Below are 20,429 nucleotides of genomic sequence, written 5' to 3' on the forward strand. Positions count from 1 at the left end.
TGATAAGAGATTAATATTCAGAATAAGTAGATTCTGATTCCTAAAGCTCAATAACAACAACAATCCAATTCAAACATGGGCAAGGGACTTGAATAGACATTTCTCCACAGAAGATGTACAAATAGCCAATATGCACATGAAAAGCTAATTATTAGGGAAATCCAAATCAAAAATATAATGAGATACCATCTCATACCCATTAAGATAGTTACTACTAACTAAAAAAAAAAAAAAACAGAAAAAACAAGTGTTGCGAGGGTGTGGAAAAATTAGAATCTTTGTGGAATGTTGGTGGTAATGTAAAATGGTCTAGTTGCTGTGGAAAACAATATTGTGGCTTCCACCAAAAATTTAAAATAGAATTACTATGTGACCCAGCAATTCCACTTTTGGGTATATACTCAAAGGAACTGAAAACACAGACTTGAAGTGATATTTCTAAACCCATGTTCATAGCAGCAATAGTCACAGTAGCTAAAACATGGAAGCAGCCCAATTGTCCATCATGGATGAATGGATAGACAAATGTGATATATCCATGCAATAGAACATTATTCAGTCTTAAAAAGAAGGGCTATTCTGACATATGCTACTACATGGATGAACCATCAGGACATCACACTAAGTGAAATAAGCCAGTCATAAAAAGACAAATACTACATGATTCCATTTATATGAGGTACTTAGAGTAGTCAAATTTATAGAGACAGAAAGTAGAATGGTGGTTGCCAAGGCATAGAGGGAGGAAAGGGTTACTAAATGGGGAGTTATTGCTTAATGGGTATAGAGATTCAGTTTTATAAGATGAAAAGTTATTGGAGATGATGGTTGCATAACATTGTGAATGGTACTTAATGCCATTGAAATGTATATTTAAAAATGGTTAAGATTTTTATTCTTACATGTATTTTATTTTATGTATTATGTGTATTTTACCACAATAAAAAATTGGAAAAATGTATTAAAACTAGAAAATTGATACTGGTACAATGTGTGTGTATAGACCTATACCATTTTATAATGTGTAGATTTGTGTAACCATCACTGCATTTAAGGAATTAGCCCTTCGCCTCCTGCCTCCCTCAGCTCAGATGGAGAGAGGACTTAAAAAATAATAAATAAAATAAATAAAATAAAATAAAGAACTAATTGTCACCACAAAGATCTCTTTCATTCTACCCCTTTATAGTTACTCCACCTTCCAACCCTATTATCCCTAACCCCTGACAACCACTAATCTGTTCTCTGTATTTATAATTTTTCCATTTTTAGAATGTTATATAAATGGAATCATATATCATGTGATCTTTCAAGAAGGGATTTTCTCACTTACCATAATGCTCTTGAGTATCATCCAAGTTGTGTGCAGTTTGTTGTAGGCAGCATATAGTTGGGTCATATTTTTGCTTTTAAATTAAAAAAAAAAAATCTACTCTGACAACCTCTTTAATTGGTAAATTTAGACTATTTTTTATTTAATGCAATTATTGCTATGTTAGCAGTTAATTATTTCATTTTATTTTTTTGTTTGTTTCCTCTGTTTTTCTCTTTTGCCTTCTTGTGAGTTATTAAAACACTTTTACAAATAATTCAATTTTAATTTACCTGTGGTGTTTTAATTGTATGTCTTTGTCTTCTTTTGTTATGGTTGCTCTGGGTGTTATATCACACATACACACACACACACACGTATATATTTTATATATATATATTTATATATACATATACACACACACACACACACATACACACACACCCTATTGTAGTCTACTGGTATTGACATTTAACTGTTCAAATAAAGTACACAAACCTTACTTTTTAAAGGCCCTTTTACCCCCATTTATCATGTAATAATCTTAAATATCTCCCCTACCGGTATTAAGAAACAAATCAAATGATGTTAACATTTCTTTTGCTTCAACCATCAAACACAATTTGGAAAACTTAAGAGGTAAAGGAACATCTATTGTATTTACTCCAATTTTTACTTTTTTTGTTCTTACTTTTTGATGTTCAAGATAACTTTTATCATTTCTGTTCTGTTTCAAAAACTTCTTTTAGCTATTCTTTTAGAGAAGGTTTGCTAACAATAAATTCTCTTACTTTTCTTTTATCTGAGACTATCTTGATTTCTTGTTCATTCTTGAAGGATATTTTTACTAGATAAGGGTTTTTTTCTTTCAACATTTGACGAATATTGTGCCATTTCCTTCTGGCCTCCATGGTTTCTCATGATACATTTGCTGACAATGAAATTGTTTCTTCCACTGCTTTCCACTCACCACCCAAAATAGGTAAGATGTTTTTTCTTCTCATTGCTTTCAAGACTTTCTTCTTTATCTTTAGTTTTCAGTGTGACCATTCTGTGTCACGGTATACATTTCTTTGTGTTTATTCTGTTTACAGTTTATTTACATTCTTGAATCTGTAAGTTTATGTCTTTTGCCAACTGTGGGAAATTTTTAGGCATACATTTAAAAACTGCCTTTTCAGTTCTGCCCTTTTTTCCTTCTCCTCAGACCACAGTTGCATGAATGTTAGATCTTTTTGTTATAGTCCCACAAATTCTTAAATTCTCTTCATCTTTTTCTCAGTCTATTTTCTCTCTGTTGTTTGGATTGGTAAATTGGTCATTTCTATTGCTCTATCTTCAAATTCACTCATTCTTTTATCTGTCTTCTCCATTCTGCTATTCAGTCTATCTGGTGAGTTTAAACATTTTTGTTATTGTATTTTTCAGATCTAAAATTCCCATTTTGTTCTCCTTTATATCTTCTATTTCTTTGCTGAGACTTGCTTTATTTCATTTGTATTTTTCATTTGTTTCAAGTGGGTTCTTAGCCATTTTTGTGATGGCTGTTTTAAAATTCTTGTCAGATAATTCCAACATTTGTAACATCTCAGTGTCAGTGACTATTGATTATCTTTTCCCATTCAAGTTGAGATTTTCCTGGTTCTTGGTATGATGATCCAGGTATGATGATCAATTATATCTAGCACATATTAGGTATTTTGTTATGAGACTACTCTGGATCCTATTTAAATCTTGTATTTTCAGTAGGCTTCCTATGAAACCACACTGGTGGGGCAAGAGTAGTGCAACCTTGTTACTGCCATATTGGAGTTGGAGTCCAGGTTCCTCATTTGGCATTTGTTGACATCCAGGATGGAGAGGCTGCCTTGTTACTGTTGGATAGAGATGGGAGTTCAGTCTTCTTGCTAGACCTCTGCTGACACCACACTGGCTGGGACAGGGAAGGGCATCTTGTTACTCTTCTCCAGGTGGCCTCCACAGATGCTATATTGTTGGTGAAAGTCCAGGCTTTTCATTCAGCCTTCTCTGAAACTACCCACGTAGAGAGAAGAGTGCTTTGTTACTGTCAAGCAGGGTTGAAAGTCCCAGCTCCCTACTTATTCTTGTCTGACACAAGCTTGGCAGAGGGAGTGATACTTTATTACAGCTGGATGCGGATGGAAGTGTAAGCTTCCCATTTGCCCTTTGGCCTTTGCTAATGGGGCTTGGCAGGGTTCACATTTTTTTTTTTTCACAATGTTTGGTTGGAGTAGAGTAGTTATTGTCTAAAAAAGTTTTCTCTTTTCTCTCCTTTCAGGCTGCTTCTTCTAGGTCTTTTGGCTAGAGAGTGCTTGCTTTTCTTGAGAGATTTTGTTTGTTTGTTTCTGGGCTGTTCAGTGTTTCTAAGCTGCTGGCTTTTCCAGCTCCAAGTCTGGAATATGTGAAGAAAAAGAAAACCCAAGAAACTTATCACTGCATCTTTCTTGAATCATGAGGTGCATAGACAGGCTGCTTTTTTTGTTCTACCTTTCAGAGTCTTTTTATGTGTATTTAATATATAATATCCAGAGATTCTAGCTGTACTTAGCAGAAGTAGTGGGGAGAAATCTGTCTTGTCCTGGACCCAGAAACTCATAAAACAGTATTCCATATTGAATATTATTTGTATTAGAATTTGGAAAACAAAGAGTTGAGGAGTTCTTTAATATATAGTTGATTTTTTTCAAGTATTCTAAAATTCTCACCAGTGGTGTTAAAATCATGTGTCCTGAAGTCACCAGAAAAATGTCAAGAACAAAGTTTAAGATATTGGATGCAAAATGTAGATGCTTTTCTAGGGAATGTAAGATGATTTATTTACCAAAAGAAAAAGACAATAGAATACAAACAAAAATACCAGCTGGGTGTGCCCTGTGCTTTTTGGAATGATTACTTTCTGGGAGCTGAATAAGATAGCCCTTTGTGAAAGGAAGGGGCCTTAAAATCATTTAGAACTCCTTTCCAAAATTACACGTGCAGGGTTTTAGATAGACACACACTCATCAGTGTTGATTGGAGTTATGTAACTCATAATACCCAGGGTATTCCAGCTCGCTTTGTTAGTGTCTAATCTAGTGCCAGACTCCTCAAAGGCCCCAAATCTGACAAAGACACAGTCAAATGAAATGCAATGCTGTTTCTTAAAAAAAAAAAAAAAATGCAGTCCAAGCTGTTCTCTGTAAGTTTTAAGCTTAGATTTAATCAAGTCCAGCCAAAATTATTCCACCCAGGAGCTATTATCACATTCCTTTTTTTGAAAGCAGCTAAAACCACAGAATTGTTGGCAGTCGTATCCAATCCTTTAGGAAAGAAATATTCTTATAGCCTCGCAATTCCTAACTCTAACTTCCTTTTCCTGTTTAACATGTTTGTGAAGTTATTTGGTAAAAAGATGTTTGAGTTTTAATTTGTAAGTCTTCAATTTAGAACTTGCTGTGAATGAAAAGGATATTGACTCTGGCAGAAATAGTTTGGAAAATTTTGGTTTTTAAGGGGAATTAATGTAGACAACCACATATATATGTATGAATAAATATATATATTTATTATTATGTATGTATATTATTTCATTATATTATTTCATATATATTTATATATACACTTAAATATATATTATATTCTTTTCCTAGCTTTATATACGTTCATATATAAATATGTAACACATATATGTACACATATAAAGCTAGAAAAAGAATATAACATATACTTTATTATATATTATAATATATATTATATTCTTTACATTCCCTAGCTTTGTATATATGTAAATCTAGAAAAATAAAACAAAAACAAAAACAAAACCCAAGACACTATGACAGTAACTTCAGACTGACTTTAAAAACCACCAGTTTTTATTTATTTAAATACTTTTTGAGCTGCAACCCCTTGAAAAACTCATAGCTGGACTGAGCCATAATCCCTTTTCTGCACATTCGTTTCTTCACCTGGTTTTTATAAATGTTTACGTGAAAGAGAAAATACTTAAAGGTGTATATATTCTGCTTATATCTTGTCAGAAATATCTATGATTTTGTTTGGTATTTCTTTCTAATATATATGATAGCCACTTGCAATTTAATAAACAGGCACTTTTTTATTTGTATGGACAGTTCGCTCCGGGGAAGAGCTTTTGGAGCTGATCATAAATGGTACAGGATGTGCTCATTTTAAACAAAATTGAGAAATATGAAGACATGTTTTTGGCCCCTTCTTAAATCTGTACCTTGTTTCTCTCTCCTGAGTTCATCCATTTCTATCCTTGGGCCTTGTCCTGTGGGCTGATTCTACCTTCATATGGCTCTCGACAAATTTTTGCTAACATTGACTTAAGGTGGGTCTTGAAATGATTTAAGTAAGATATAGTTTTGTTTAATCTTTTTTTTTTTTTTTTTTTTTTTTTTTTTTAAACAGGATCGCTGGAAGATGAAAAAGCATTTTATTTTTCCTTCCACTCTGCTTTTTCCAGAAGCCGGAAGTAAAGAGTAAGTTAGCATGCCATCTAAACGAGTATGGCGCCCTGATCTGTGCTTGTTTGATATAGACATTAAGCTATTTATGAATTGTGGAAGCCGTTTCTGGGAGGAAAAGGGCTCAAACCTGAACAAATCACTGGAGTCCAGCCATACAGGGCTCTCAAGGGAAAAGCTTAAGATAAAGACCTTCCCTAGTTGGGCCATCAAACCAAATCAAAAAGTGTCTGCTCATTAAATTGCAAGTGGCCATCTGCCTGCTTAATCATGTGCTTCTCTTTCTGTTGGGCTGGTTATCACCGTCTGGTCTGGCCCCTTTTACTAATTAGCCTAAGCTTGATCTTTAGGTGAACCACAGTTTAATTTTGTCTGGCATGGGTTTATTTATTGTTCCATTTGGTCAAATCATTTGAGGGAAAAGAAAAAAAAGTTACTATTCTATAGTTTACAAGGACTGGTTATTTAGAACCTGGATTAATATTTGGCTTTTACATTTGAATATTCCCCAATGAATTGTTTTATGCTATTCTTTTTCTCATTTTGGCAGTGAACATGGTAATGTTTACATTTATGGTTTTTTAAAGCTAGACAGTATTCTTTGTTTTTGTTTTTTTTTTTCTTTTTCTTTATTTTCTTCTCATTTCTTGCTTGCCTTTTTTTTTTTTTTTTTTTTTTTTTTTCAGACAGGGTCTCTCTTTGTTGCCCAGGCTAGAGTGCAGTGGCACAATCACAGTTCACTGCAATCTCTGCCTCTTGGGCTCAAGTGAACCTCCCACCTCAGCCTCCTTAGTAGCTGGGACTACAGGTGTACTCCACCACACCCGGCTATTTTTTGTATTTTTTGTAGAGATGGGGTTTCGCCATGTTGTCCAGGCTGGTCTAGAACTCCTGCGCTCAAGCGATATTCTCGCTTCTGCCTCCCAAAGTGCTGGGATTACAGGCGTGAGCCACTGCACCTTGTCTGTTTTCTTTCTTTATTAAGCAATATATATATAATAATGGATCCAGTTATACAGTGTAAAGGCAAAGTCTAGATAACCAAAGCTAACAGTTTGCTGTGTATCTTTTTGCAATGCTTGTTCAAATACAGATAAGTGGGATGCAATAAAGATATAAATGTAACAAATAAAGCTGTATGAGAATATTTCTATAATGTAGTGGGCTGCAATGTAGGAGTAAGGGAGGGGAGCTTCTTAAGATGGAAAACCCAAAAGCTTAGAGTCAGACTTGAGCAACATTAAAAATTTAAAGTTTCTAAAGATGATCGCCAGTTTGGGAATTATTTATAGTATACTTATAAATACTGCCACTGAATCAACCAATTGTTTTAGCACCATGTACTCTTAATTTTGGTTAATAAGTCTAATTCATATAGTTCTATTTTAATAGGCTGAATTTAAGTATATATGCTGAAAGAACCATAAGACTATTTTGTATTGACTGTAAAAATCCACGAAGTAGAATTTTTAAAAACATTCTCGAGTTCGACTTGTTTTTAAAATTCTTTTTCATTCTAGATTCCATAGATAGAAGCATGTGAGGAGATCTCAGTCTAGTTCTGTGTTGGGAGAACAAATGTCTATGCCTACGATGGTCCCTTCCTGAGCACTGTCTTATTTAACTTCCCACCAGAGAAAGACAACACTGGAGGCTCCTTTTTTCCTTAGGGTTATGATCTGTACCAAGCAGCAAGATTCAGAGAAAATCATGTTTCTGCTAACAATTTACAGAAATCATAATCTAAGAATTTCTCTTAATTTTTCAAGAGTAAAAAGGGATGATGTAAAGATTATGTAACATCATGTTGTTTTTTGGAGGTCACTTACAATTAGGATGGTCAATATTGATATTGTTTCATTGATTATGTTCCAAATTCTCCAAATTGGCCAATAGTTATACTATGTAGTTACCGTCTACTGTTCAAGCCCTTAATTGAACAGTGGCTTTAATTGTAGTCATTAGTAAAAGTCTGAATCCTGGGATGGAAATACATATTCCTTTCCTTGGGATGAAAAGCCCACCGATCAGCATCAACTGCGATAGTAATCAGCATATTACCAGGGAAAGTCCGTAAGCAGAGCATTTTTCTTATCCAGGTTTATTCTTTTGTTACTCAGGCTGTCATTGATATTCCAAGTAAAGTAGTATAGTTCATGCTTCTGAATTTGTTTGTGTTTGTTGAAAACCCAGTATTTGGATATTTAATTTAATTAGCACTAGATGTACATTGCCCCCTGTTTGCCTAGATGTAGAAGAGCTAAGTGTCAGGTTGTGAGCCTCATTTTTAAGGTGAGCCTCATTGTAAGTATTTTGAGAGAGAAGCCATTCATTATTTCTTTGTTCTCTTCCCCTTAATGTTCTTCACTTAAGAGGAACACAAGTTCAAATGAACTATGAAAAGCGAAGAACAAACACCCAAACATTTGTATACAAAATAGGAGATCAGTAAAAGTCTCCAGGAGCTTGAACAAAAAGTAATGCATTTTAAAATTTAAGTTTGAATTGGTTATGTAGAATCATAGAAATTAAAAATTAAAAAGGACATTGGAATTCATCTAATAAAACCTCCAAAAAAAAAAAAAAAAAAGAAACAAACAAACAAAATGCAAGCATGAAAAGTGATCTCTAATTCATAGAGCAAGGTGGTTTATTTGTTTGTTTTTGAGATAGGGTCTTGCTCTGTAGCCCAGGCTGGAGTGCAGTGTTGTGATCTTGGCACTGCAACCTCTGCCTCCCGGATTGAAGCCATTCTTGTGCCTCAGCCTCCCTAGTAGTTGGGACAACAGGTGTGCACCACCACGCTCAGTGAAGTTTTATATTTTTAGTAGAGATGGGGTTTTACCATGTTGTCCAGGCTGGTCTCGAACTCCTGACCTCAGGTGATCCGCCCACCTTGGCATCCCAAAGGGCTGAGATTACAGGTGTGAGCCACTCTGCCTGTCCCTATAGCAGGATTTTGATAGTACAGATCAGAAGTGAAGTCAACTGCTCCTCTTGCCACTGTCCCTTATGCAATTTCAAATCATCTCTCATGGCACAGGACTTTAAATTTGGCAAATGATAATTTTTGGCAATATATGACAGGTGTGCAAAAGAGGTAAGTTTACAAATAACTTTGGAAAATGAAGTTTTGGGTTTTGTTGTTGTCGTTGTTGTTGGTTAGTTGGTCCATTTTGCTTTTAATTCAGTAGTCTGCTTTAGAGAACTCTATTGAATCTGGGAAAAGAAGGTAAGGGTGTTACAGCAGAACCTTTCCAACATTTAGGGGGCCTGGGTAAACTAGTATAAATGGAGGTCCAGGGACTGCTCCCTGCTTCTCCTGACACTCCTGGTTTATGTCCTACTGGACATAGGCCTTGTGTTCATGCAAGTGGAGACCCAGCTGGCAGCCCTAGCTCCACATCCTCTGCATCTCCCCAAACAGCCACCCCTGGCACACGGGGAAGAGGGATACATGGGCCTAGAAACTGGACTTGGGATCAATTTGGGAATTCCAGAGTCATGGGGACCTGGAGCATGTTCTAGAATGGGGGTGCCTCACCCATGTTCTAGAATGGAGGTTCCTCTCCCTGTGAAGAAAAATACAGTGAGAAGAGAGTGCAAGTGGGCCAAGGGTAAGACACAGGGGATATGGAGAGTCGTTGCATTCTTTATGAGGCACATAATTAGAAACAGTTGAACTGTCTAACAATAGAGGGAACGTTGAGGGTATCCGCTTAATAATAACAAACCATTAAAACTTTAATCTTGGAGGCTATACAACAACATGGAAAATGTTCACAGTGTGTAATATCCATTATGAGATATCCAGGATGCAAAACTGAATAGACACTATGTGTCTATTCAGTGACTTTAATTACATAAAACTTCAAGCGAAAGATCCACTCCTAGGATTTTATCCCACCAGTATCTTGCATATCTGCATAAAGATTTAGGTACTAGAATGCTTGTTGCAGTGTTATTTGTCATAGCAAAATGTACCCAATTCCTTTTATTCTGTAGGAATTGGGTAAATAAATTATGCTACATCCATACATCAAACAAATATGTAGCTGTTAGAAAGAATGAGACAGCTCTACATGCCAGTATTAAATTCTCTCTAAGAAACATTTTAGGTGAAAAAAAGCAAGGTGCATGTAATACATTCCTATTGATATAAAAAGTGGGGTTTTATATATATGAAAAAATAAGGCTACATGAGAATATTACAAGTGGTAATTGCTTTAAGGTGGCAGGCATATGGGTGATGATCTTTAATTATTTCCCAAACTTTCTTTAGTGCTTCTGTGGCTTAAAAAGGAAAATTAAGGAAAAATGAAGAGCTGGAAAAATGAATGCCTAAGCAACCATGAGAGGAGGTTTCCTAAGCTCTGATCACCTCTTCCTCCGCTATTGAATTCTGTTGCTACTTAAAGTTAAGAACAGTTGTCCAGGCTGCAAGTTTTCATTGCCTCTGTTATATTCAGAGACACAGTGCTATGCTTTGGTTTCTATTAATGCAGTCATTATGGCATTGAACATGTCTGTGTATTATCATAAAGTTATGAAAAATATGGTTTCTGGACTTTATTATTAGGTTGCATGACACAGCTACGCTCAAGTGAGAAGACTGAATTCTAGAGAAATATTTGGCTTTGGCTGAGATTTCCTGACTGGTTCATTTCTGTCAGGGATTGCTGGCACAGTCTCCTGAATAAAACAAAGCATCTAAGTACTTTTCTTGGCTTTTCCAACTGAGCCTTAACTTGCATTATTTTACCTTTAGACATTTTACCTCATTTTGTACCTACACTTCTGGCTCTTGATAACAATTTGATCCTAATGGAAAAATTAAGTCAGATAACATCAACAACAAAGGGGCCTGGTACCATTTTGAGGAGCCAGGGGTATCAAGGGGATAAAATCAATTAAATCTACAGAATTTCTTTATTCTCTGTATTCTGTGAGACTTAGCAAAACTCATAAGAGATCTTTATCTTTCATCAGCCTTCTTGGCTATATGGCTATACAGGAGACACTGCAAGGGCTAAGCAGCACCTGTAGAAGTGCCTGAATTCTTAGTTCATGTTAGATTGCCAGTTGATGCTGGGTTCTACTCTAGTCCTTGAATTCTAATGCTTTTTATTTTTTCAAATTCTTGGTGATAATTACATAAATAAGTTGCTACTCTTTTCTTTGCACAGATGAAAAGGAAATGTTTGTAAATTGATTAAATTTTATTCCACGTATAGGCAAATTATTTATGATTAAAGCTTCCTTAATTGGCACGTAAACTAACCTTTAACTGTGGCTTATCTCCTAAAAATATGATTCATTAAAATTGGAGAAATTCTCATGATTTGTGCATACCGTTATCATGGGCCCTTTGCGATGCTTTATTCAAATTAGTAAGTAATCAAATTGCCAAGTTTGGTTTACAACTGATGTTTTAATTAGTTTGGTATGGCAGCTCATTCATATGAAGCCACTTTATAAACCAGAAAAAGAGTGTTGTATTTTTGAATTGAATTGTTGTCTCAGATCAGAGTTCTATTGAACTTTTTCTTTTTCTTTTTTTGAAACAAGTTCTTACTCTGTCACCCAGGCTGGAGTGCAGTGGCACAATCACATCTCACTGTAACCTAGAACTCCTGGCTCAAACAATCCTCCCATCTCAGTTTCCTGAGTAGCTGGAAGTACAGCTGCGCATTATCATGCTGAGCTAATTTTGTACTTTTTGTAGGGAAGGAGGTCTCACTTTGTTGCCCAGGCTGCTCTCGAACTCCTGGCCTCAAGCAATCCTCCACTGTCTGCCTCCTAGAGGTCTAGGATTACAGGTGTGAGCCACCACTTCAGCCTCTATTGAACTTCCTACCTTCTATTTTCCGAATTTGAAATCTCCCTCTTTATTCTAGAGAGAGCAGATTCTGTATACATATTCTTTAAACTTTGCCATTTCCCTCCTCAGGAGGTTATCAGATTGATGATGGAACCAGTAAGACATTTTGTTAGCAGAGTTCCTGATGGGTTTGAAAATTATTTATTTTTCCTTGTACAATGTGGCAGGCAGCAGAGAATGGTAGCAACAACATGGTTTTGGAAGTTAGGCCAAGATTGGAATCTTGATGTACTAATTACACTCGGCCCTCCTATATCTGTGGATTTCTCATAATGGATTCAATTAACTGCTGATGGAAAATATTTGGGAAAAAAATACAACAATAAAAAAGAATACAAATTAAAAAACTATACATTATGACAACTATTTACATAGCACTTACATTGTATTAGCTATTGTAAGTAATATAGTGAATATATAAAGTTGTGAAAATTGATTATACAAATTGGAGTTATGCTTTTCATAACCAACTAAACCGAAGTCGAAGGAACAGGGGAAAAAAAGCACCCAGGGCACAAAGTACCTGCCGCAGGAACTGTCTTGCAAGCCCAGACGCTGAAATGACCAGCTGTAATATTAAGACCAGCTTTAGTAGCTGCGGAATGGACCTGCCGTGACTCTAAGAGCTTTACCTAGGGCCATCACTCAGCAATCACAGCTTGTCCACTCAGAAAGACCTCATTAGTGCCAATGAACTTTCTTTCGAAATGTTTTACATTTCTCTTTCCCAGTGAAACCTCAATCTTTTCTTTTGTTCTTTGGACATACTGAAGACCACCCTGGTCTGTGAGTATGCCCCGAATTGCAATTCTGTTTTTATATATATTCCCAAATAAAACCTTTCACTTAGAGATTCTTCTTTATATTTTATTATATTTTAACAAAGTGTATGGTAGGATATGTGTACGTTATATACAAATACTAGGCCAGGCATGGTGGATCATGCCTGTAATCCCGGCACTTTGGGAGGCTGAGGCAGGCGGATCACCTGAGGTCAGGAGTTTGAGACCAGCCTGGCCAACATGGTGAAACCCCATCTCTATTAAAAATACAAAAATTAGCTGGGCGTGGTGGTGGCCACCTGTAATTCCAGCTACTTGGGAAGCTGAGGCTGGAGAATTGCTTCAACCCAGGAGGTGAGGTTGCAGTGAGCCGAGATGGCATTATTGCACTCCAGCCTGGGTGACAAGTGAAACTACATCTCAAAAAAAAAAAAAAGTGCATCATTTTTTATAAGGGACTTGATCATCCTTGGATTTTAGTATTTACAGAGGATATTCCCCATGAATATCCAGGAAGAACTGTGCTAGTTACTTTGACATAGAGGGCCAAGTGTACTAGTTACTTTATACTACACAATTGTGTAGTGTACTACACGATTGCTTTAAACATTAAGGAGTCATAATAATCTTTATCCTGCTATGGAGCTGTGAGTCATGATAACAGGGAATACATAAAGTTGCTCAGGCAGTGCCTGGTATCTGCAATTTTCAATTTGACCTTTAATTCAATATAAGTAAATCTTCCAGATGACTTCTTAATGAAAGGATACATCATAGAATATTTTACTACAGTAAAATAATAATTGATATTTTGTCATCAGGTAGCCTCTCTCACTCTGTACTTCTTCCTATCTGTTATATCATAATGATGATTAATATTTCTTACTATACCCCTAGGCCCAGAGGATCTTTCCAAATGATTAAAATATAGGGTAATCATATAATTTCATCTTTAAGCACTTTTGTTATGTTCTAATTCCATAAAAAGAAGTAATTCAATTAATTGAATTTCCTTTTGGTTACAGGCAAAAAGTCCACAGTTTAAATCCACATATTATGTTTAACAATGATAAATATATATATGGAAAATGTCTATTGACTAGAATACCTTTTTTTGTAATCATGCCAGATAGCCAGCACATTGAAAATTGTTGTTATGAATAACATAAAAATAGCACCCATCATTCAGTGCTTACTCTATGCTATGCTCCGTGTATTTCTCATCAAATCTCATTTAACATTAACTCACACCATGCAGAATGTAGTATTGTCCCTGTTTCACAGATTAAGAAACTCGGAGAGGTTAAGTAAATTGCTCAAGGTCACATAGGAAGTAGGTGGCAGAACCTAGACTTGAATTCGTAGCCACCTTAAGCCAAAACTTGGTCTCTTAACTACCATGCAATTCTAGACTGCCTTTCATATCTAGGTTGTTTTTTTTTTTTTTTTTTTTTTTTTAATGCCCTGTGGTCAAACCCTTTCTCTCTGAGAGTTTCTATGTTAGGAAAACGAATTGTGCCTTATTATTATATGTGTTGTAATATACAAGTCAAGACTATTTCAACAGGAGGGAAAAATGTACTGGCATAGCAAAACAACACCACATTCTTGAGGTTGATGGAGCAGAAAGTCACACTGTTTTTAATGTCATTGTTAAAGACATGGGGACTTAGCAGTGTGAAAGTCTATTGTGAGCCATCTCCCTGTGTCATGGCCAGGGTGTAGTAATGGAAAGGGTACATTTCACTTCAGTAGAAATAAAAGCGAACAATGGGAGTGCCTGCTGGTCACCTCTGCAGAGAGATGGCCTGGCAACGTTAGCCTGCGACTGAGAAGGATTCTAATCTGCCAGAAAGAAACCCTTAAAGTTGGCAGCCGTCTAGACCTGTTGCATGTGTGGCATGTGTGCTTTTGCCTGGGTGGAGGGTCCGTAGTGTTTGTCAAATTATGGCATCCACAAACAAAATAATGTTGAGAACTAGCTTATCTACATGTAGACTTACAACAGTAATTTAAAAAGATATAGTTTAAATACATAACTGAAGATAATTTATGAGGATGCATTTATGTGTGGTTTTGTGTTCGGCACTTTGAATAAAGAGAAGTTGATGGGCAATATTGCCTAAAGGTTAAGAGCAGTGGGGTTCAGGAGTCAAAACTTAGGTTTCAGTCATTATCACTGTCCCACCCATTTCTTTCTTTTTTTTTTTTTTTTTTTTTTTTTTTTTTTTTTTTTTTGAGACGGAGTCTCGCTCTGTCGCCCAGGCTGGAGTGCAGTGGCCGGATCTGAGTTCGCTGCAAGCTCTGCCTCCCGGGTTCATGCCGTTCTCCTGCCTCAGCCTCCCAAGTAGCTGGGACTACAGGCGCCCGCCACCTCGCCCGGCTAATTTTTTGTATTTTTTAGTAGAGACGGGGTTTCACCGTGTTAGCCAGGATGGTCTCAATCTCCTGACCTCGTGATCCGCCCGTCTCGGCCTCCCAAAGTGCTGGGATTACAGGCTTGAGCCACCGCGCCCGGCCTGTCCCACCCATTTCTAACTTAACTTGTAAGGGTCAGATTCCTCTTCTGTACAATAGGGATAATAATATGTACCTCTCTGGGTTGCTGTGGGGATTATATGAGGGAGCTGAATTATCTGTATAAAGAAAACATAAATTGTCCAAACAAAGCAAAGAGTATGACATTCATTCCTAGGTACTCAGTAAATGATTATAATCAGAGCCCCATATTCTTTATTTTAAAAATTAAAACAACTTAAATAATCCTTCCGATATCCAGGGCACACAGAAAACAGCAAAAAGATTAAATTAGTTTAAGTTAAGGAAAGTGAGTTTTCAGCAAAATCAAAGTGGGAAATGGGAAGAAAAGGCGGCTCGTAGGTGGTATTTGAAGAAGCTCTCCAAGTCACAATGAGAAGGCTTGATAGAGAAGCAAAGCTGATCAAGCAGCTGCAGGATGTGTTTGATACAACACTGCTTCTGAGGCACCTCAGATGCAAGAGTAGGTCACAGTCTGAACCATGTTCAGATGCTCCAAGGTTTAAGTATGTAAATGACTTCTCCAGGGGATATTCCAGCTGCTTGCAAAGCCACTTCAGCCATGCTTCATTTATCACAGTCATGAACACACAAGAGCCTTCATATTGAAAAATATATTAGTCTATAATGGGAGTTGGGAGATGGAAAGGAAGGGCTTGATAACTGAAAGTGCTGCGGAGCTTCCATTGCTCTCACAGCAGTTACAAAATGGGCAGGTATAATCCTTGACCTCGAGCAAGACAAAGACTTCGAAGTGAAGTCTTCCTCGGCCTGCTTTAAATGAAGGTGTTCGTGTAAAAGAAAGAAATGCTTTCCCTATAAAATTAATATTTTCCAGAGAGCAGTTGAAATGACAAAGTATTTTAAATGATCATCGGCAATCTTCAACAACTGAAGACACAGCCAGACGTGGTGGTGTGTGCCTATAGTCCCAGCTACTCTGGAGGCTAAAGTTGGAGGATCCCTTGAACCAGGAGTTCGAGACCAAGAGTTCTCTTTATGGTGCCTGGGCACCTCAAATGAATCGAAAATGAAAACGAAACAGAAAAAAGTGAAGACAGAAGATATTTTCAACTATCTATTTTTTTTTCTTCTTTTAAAGAAATTTAATTTAATTTCATTATGTTGTCCAGACTGGTTTCCAACTCCTAGCCTCAAGCGATCTGCCTATCTCTGCCTCCAGAGTGCTGGGATTACAAGCATGAGCCACTGAGCCAGGCCACAGCTAGCTATTTTCTTTTTCTTTTTTTTTTTTTTTTGAGGCGGAGTCTCGCTCTGTCGCCCAGGCTGGAGTGCAGTGGCGCGATCTCGGTTCACTGCAAGCTCCGCCTCCCGGGTTCCCGCCATTCTCCTGCCTCAGCCTCCCGAGTAGCTGGGACTACAGGCGCCGCCACCACGCCCGGCTAATTTTTTTGTATTTTTAGTGGAGACGGGGTTTCATTGTGTTAGCCAGGATGGTCTCGATCTCCTGACCTCGTGATCCGCCCGTCTCGGCCTCCCAAAGTGCTGGGATTACAGGCTTGAGCCACCGCGCCTGGCCGCTATTTTCTTAGTATAACAATGCATATTACATTTCCTAGCACAGCGTCTGGCACATAGTAGGCCTCATATGTTTTCTCCTCCTCCACTCTTTCATATCTTTCCTATTCGATGAAAACTTCAGAGCTTATTAGGAACCCAGGTCACAATACCGCAGTGGTGTTTTCTAGTGAATGACAAGACACATTTGCATGATAAAATATCCTCGTTTTGTTTTTTAACTTACAAAAAAGGTCCTGCATAAGATTTGTGGGCCCCTTAGGGTCAAGCATTCTCTGTTCTCACAAGACATAAAAGCTGAAGCTTTTTAACAAATAGAAACAGTGGATTTTCTTTGCTCTGCAGTAAAGGCCAGAGAAAAGTTTATGGACTTGTCCTTAGGTTTTATGAATGGGATGTGAAAACACCCACTTCCCCTTCCCAGAGGCTGTTTCAGAGAATAACCTCTTTTCTCATTCGACTTATGTTCTAAAGCCTTGCACAAAGCTAGTAATTTATAATTGCTGATTTGACTGAATGTATAATCTCAATCTTAAAGCATTTCAAGTTCTTTCTGGCAACCGCAGGGAGTTTCCAAGTTCCAAAAGGGAATGTTCAGTTTACTTTCATCTTTAATTATCTGGGATGGTGGTTTTAATCCTACTGAAAGAGGTAAGTGTCAATCAAAAGAAAAATTCCGATGGTAAGATAGGGTGGTGAGGGAAGACCAAGTCATGCAGAATGCTAGGTAAGCAGCACTTTACAATTCAACTCCTGTCCTCAGTGCTATCAGAATATCAATAGTTAGGATTTGTTTACTTTTTTCAGATTTACAAGAGATAAATTCCAAACCTCACCATGGTATCCCCTTACTTATGATGACAAAGTTCATCTGTTTTCATTCAGATGAACCATACTTTTGGGTTATAGGAGAACTTTGGGTAAATCTCTTTCTCCCTCCTAGTTTATAAACAACAGATATTTTTTCTCACAGTCCTGGATGCTGGGAAGTCTGAGATCAAGATGCCTGCAGATTTGGGTCTGGTGAAGGCTACTTCCTAGTTCATAGATGGCACCTTCTAGCTATGTCCTCACATGATGAACGGGCCTGCATTTTTATTTCTATAGTCATTAATTTTACCTGAAATATGGCAAGTTTCTAGTGTCTTCTCTTGTTTTTTAAATAGCATGTTTTGGTAGCGTAATATTATCCTAAATTATTTCTTAGGCAACACAGTAACATCTTGACTTATAGCAAATTGAGAAAAGGTGCTGGATAAAGCTCCAGAGCCCATTACAAGGCATCTGAGAACCTCCAAATACCAGGGTAGACTTGGAAACCTCAGAATCTCCTTGTATTTCTTTTCTAGAAGTCTAACAAGGGATTAGAGTCAACCTGGGACCTCAAGAACAATCTGCTCTGGGTACCAGCCAGAGTTGAAGAACCTGGAAGGGCAGATGAATTTTTGCAAACTCTAGCACAGTTTAAAACCTCACAGGAGAGGGTGGCAAGCTGTGGTCTCTGAGATCTGATTGCCAGGGTTTGCATTCTAGCTCTGCCACTTACTAGTTGCACAACCTTGGGAAAGTTACTCAACCTTTCTGTGCCTAAGTTTTCTCATCTATGAAATTGGGGAGATAATAATAGCAGAGTTGTTTTGAGGATGGAATTATTTTTAAAAAGCTCAGTTGAGCTTGACACATAGTAACTGTGTATGTTTACGAGGGACGATCCCAGAGAAGAGAGGGATCAATATAGTCTCAAGCAGGAGTTGTTAAACTGTGGCACACAGGCCAAAGCTGGCCTGCCATGCATTTTATGTAAATAAAGTTTTATTGGAACACTCCTATGCCTGTTCATTTATGTATTGTCTATGGTTGTTTTTGTGATACAAAAGCAGAGTTTAGTAACTGTGACAGAGACTCTATGGCCTGTAAAACTTAAAATAGCTACTATTTGGCCCTTTACAGAAAAAGTTTGCAGGCTCTGAACTGTAGTCTTCCTTCTGTTGCATTGGTATGTAGTATATTTTCTTTATTCAATAGTAAATGTGTTTGCCACAGATCTGGCAAAAGTGTTTCCAGCTACTCTTTCCCTCTGCAGATGCCTGAGAGTCTGTAGGTCATGAAACTCCCATGAAGCAGCACATTGTACCACCAATGAAGCTGACAGGCTGCCCAGTGTCACAGAATGAATTGTGACTGAATCTTTTGTGGTGGTACTGTGGACCATTGAGACTAATATGAAAATTACCTTCTGAGCATTTATGCAAGATAATTTAATTTTAGAGCTCATAAACAAGATCAGAGTTATGTGGTTTAACAAAAGGTCTCCTTATGTGTATGTGTGCTTGCCAAAAACATGATGAAATCCTGGAACATGGGAAACTGAACATGCACTTTTAGATTTACATGTGGCAAACAGAATTGACTAGTGTATCTGTTCATAAATATTACTGCTGCTATTAAGAGGCACTTGGGAAACATGGACAGTTCTATTAAATATAAAAACGATCTCCTCCTTCACTATGGGGCCCCCATTCCAATAAATACACCCACGCCGAAGTCTTTAAAAAGTCTTTTTCTTTTTAAAATTTTATGTTCCATAATAAACATACTTATCTTTCTCCCAACAACTTGCCTATTCATTTGAACTTGTCCTGGTTCCTACTGAATGCCCATTTCCAATAGGGACTCCTATCTTGAGGCTGCTCTTGCATCATGTCTTACAGAGGCTCTAAAAGCATAGTGGTGCACAAAAACAGTTTAGTATGTGCTAGTCCTGGGCTAAACATTAAATTTGATGTATTTGCCCAACTTTTCTAGGTAAGTTTAAAGTTAAAAACAATCTTTTTTTTTCTTTCAACCAATTTGAAAACACTAGGTTAGGTCCTACGTACATGCCAACTGGAAAATAATCACTAGAGGAAAAAAGACTTGACTTAACATAAAGATATTGAGAGACGCATAACCACTCAACAATGAACTGATAATTAGGGACTTGTTTGTTAGCCTTGAGAACTGATAGTAAATGGGATCAGTTACCAGTTTCATTCAGCAAGGACTTATGTAGAACAGACTCTATGCAAAGCATGTTTGGCCTTGCTTTTTTATATTGGATTAGATATATTGGAACCAAAGTGCCAATAGTGGCCTGTAAGACTCAAGTAAATATATTTTATCAGTTTTAGTTCCCTAAAATAATATACAGAATGTAAGCACTTAATCACTATAAATATGATAACGTATAAAAAAAGGATGGTATCATCTTTTAAAAAATTATATTGTAGAAAACCTCACTTATAATTAAACGCAGCAGATCAAAATAAGGTATTTTTTTTCGCTTACAGATTGGAAAAGATAAAAAAGAGCTCAATAATATGCCATGTGTTGGGTGTGAGGGGAAGTGACTGCTCGCAGACACCGTTGATGGAGGTTCAAATTTGGGGCAATTTGGCAGTATATACGTACATGTATTTCTTTGACTCAGCAGTTCTATTTCTAGGAGTTTGTTATATGGATATACTCACACATGTACAAAGATATATTTACAAGACTGTTCATTGCAGCATTGTTATAACAATAAAAACCTGTTATAACAACAAAGTCTATAATGTATCTGTTGTGGATTAAATTATGTGTACTTTAGAATGTGACTGTATTTGGAGGTAAGGCCTTTTAAGAGGCATTTAGGCTTAAATGAGGTCATAAGGATGAGGCTTTAATCCAGTATGGCCACTATCCTTAAAAGAAAGAGGAAGAGACAGCAGAAGCTACTTTGCCATTCAATATTCTAAAAAATTTGAACATGAATATTCACAGCAGTCTTTATTTTACTGCTTAGATTCTCACAAAAGAAAGAAAACCAAGTCCTAGACAATTGAGACCTAGAAAGGAAAAACATGCCATTT

At 37.0% G+C, this 20,429-nt stretch overlaps 1 long non-coding RNA gene across 1 annotated transcript in view; it reads left to right on the forward strand.

Moving 5' to 3' along the window:
• Positions 1–5,789, forward strand: part of LOC139360037 (uncharacterized) — a 27,923-nt gene extending 22,134 nt beyond the window's left edge. The window contains exon 3 of the long non-coding RNA XR_011616955.1: positions 5,744–5,789. This is a non-coding gene — a long non-coding RNA (uncharacterized lncRNA). The remainder of the gene's footprint in view (positions 1–5,743) is intronic.
• Positions 5,790–20,429: the final 14,640 nt, after the last annotated feature.

The sequence above is a fragment of the Macaca nemestrina genome, chromosome 19 (genome assembly GCF_043159975.1).
Source record: "Macaca nemestrina isolate mMacNem1 chromosome 19, mMacNem.hap1, whole genome shotgun sequence".
In the NCBI taxonomy this organism is placed as follows: domain Eukaryota; kingdom Metazoa; phylum Chordata; class Mammalia; order Primates; family Cercopithecidae; genus Macaca; species Macaca nemestrina.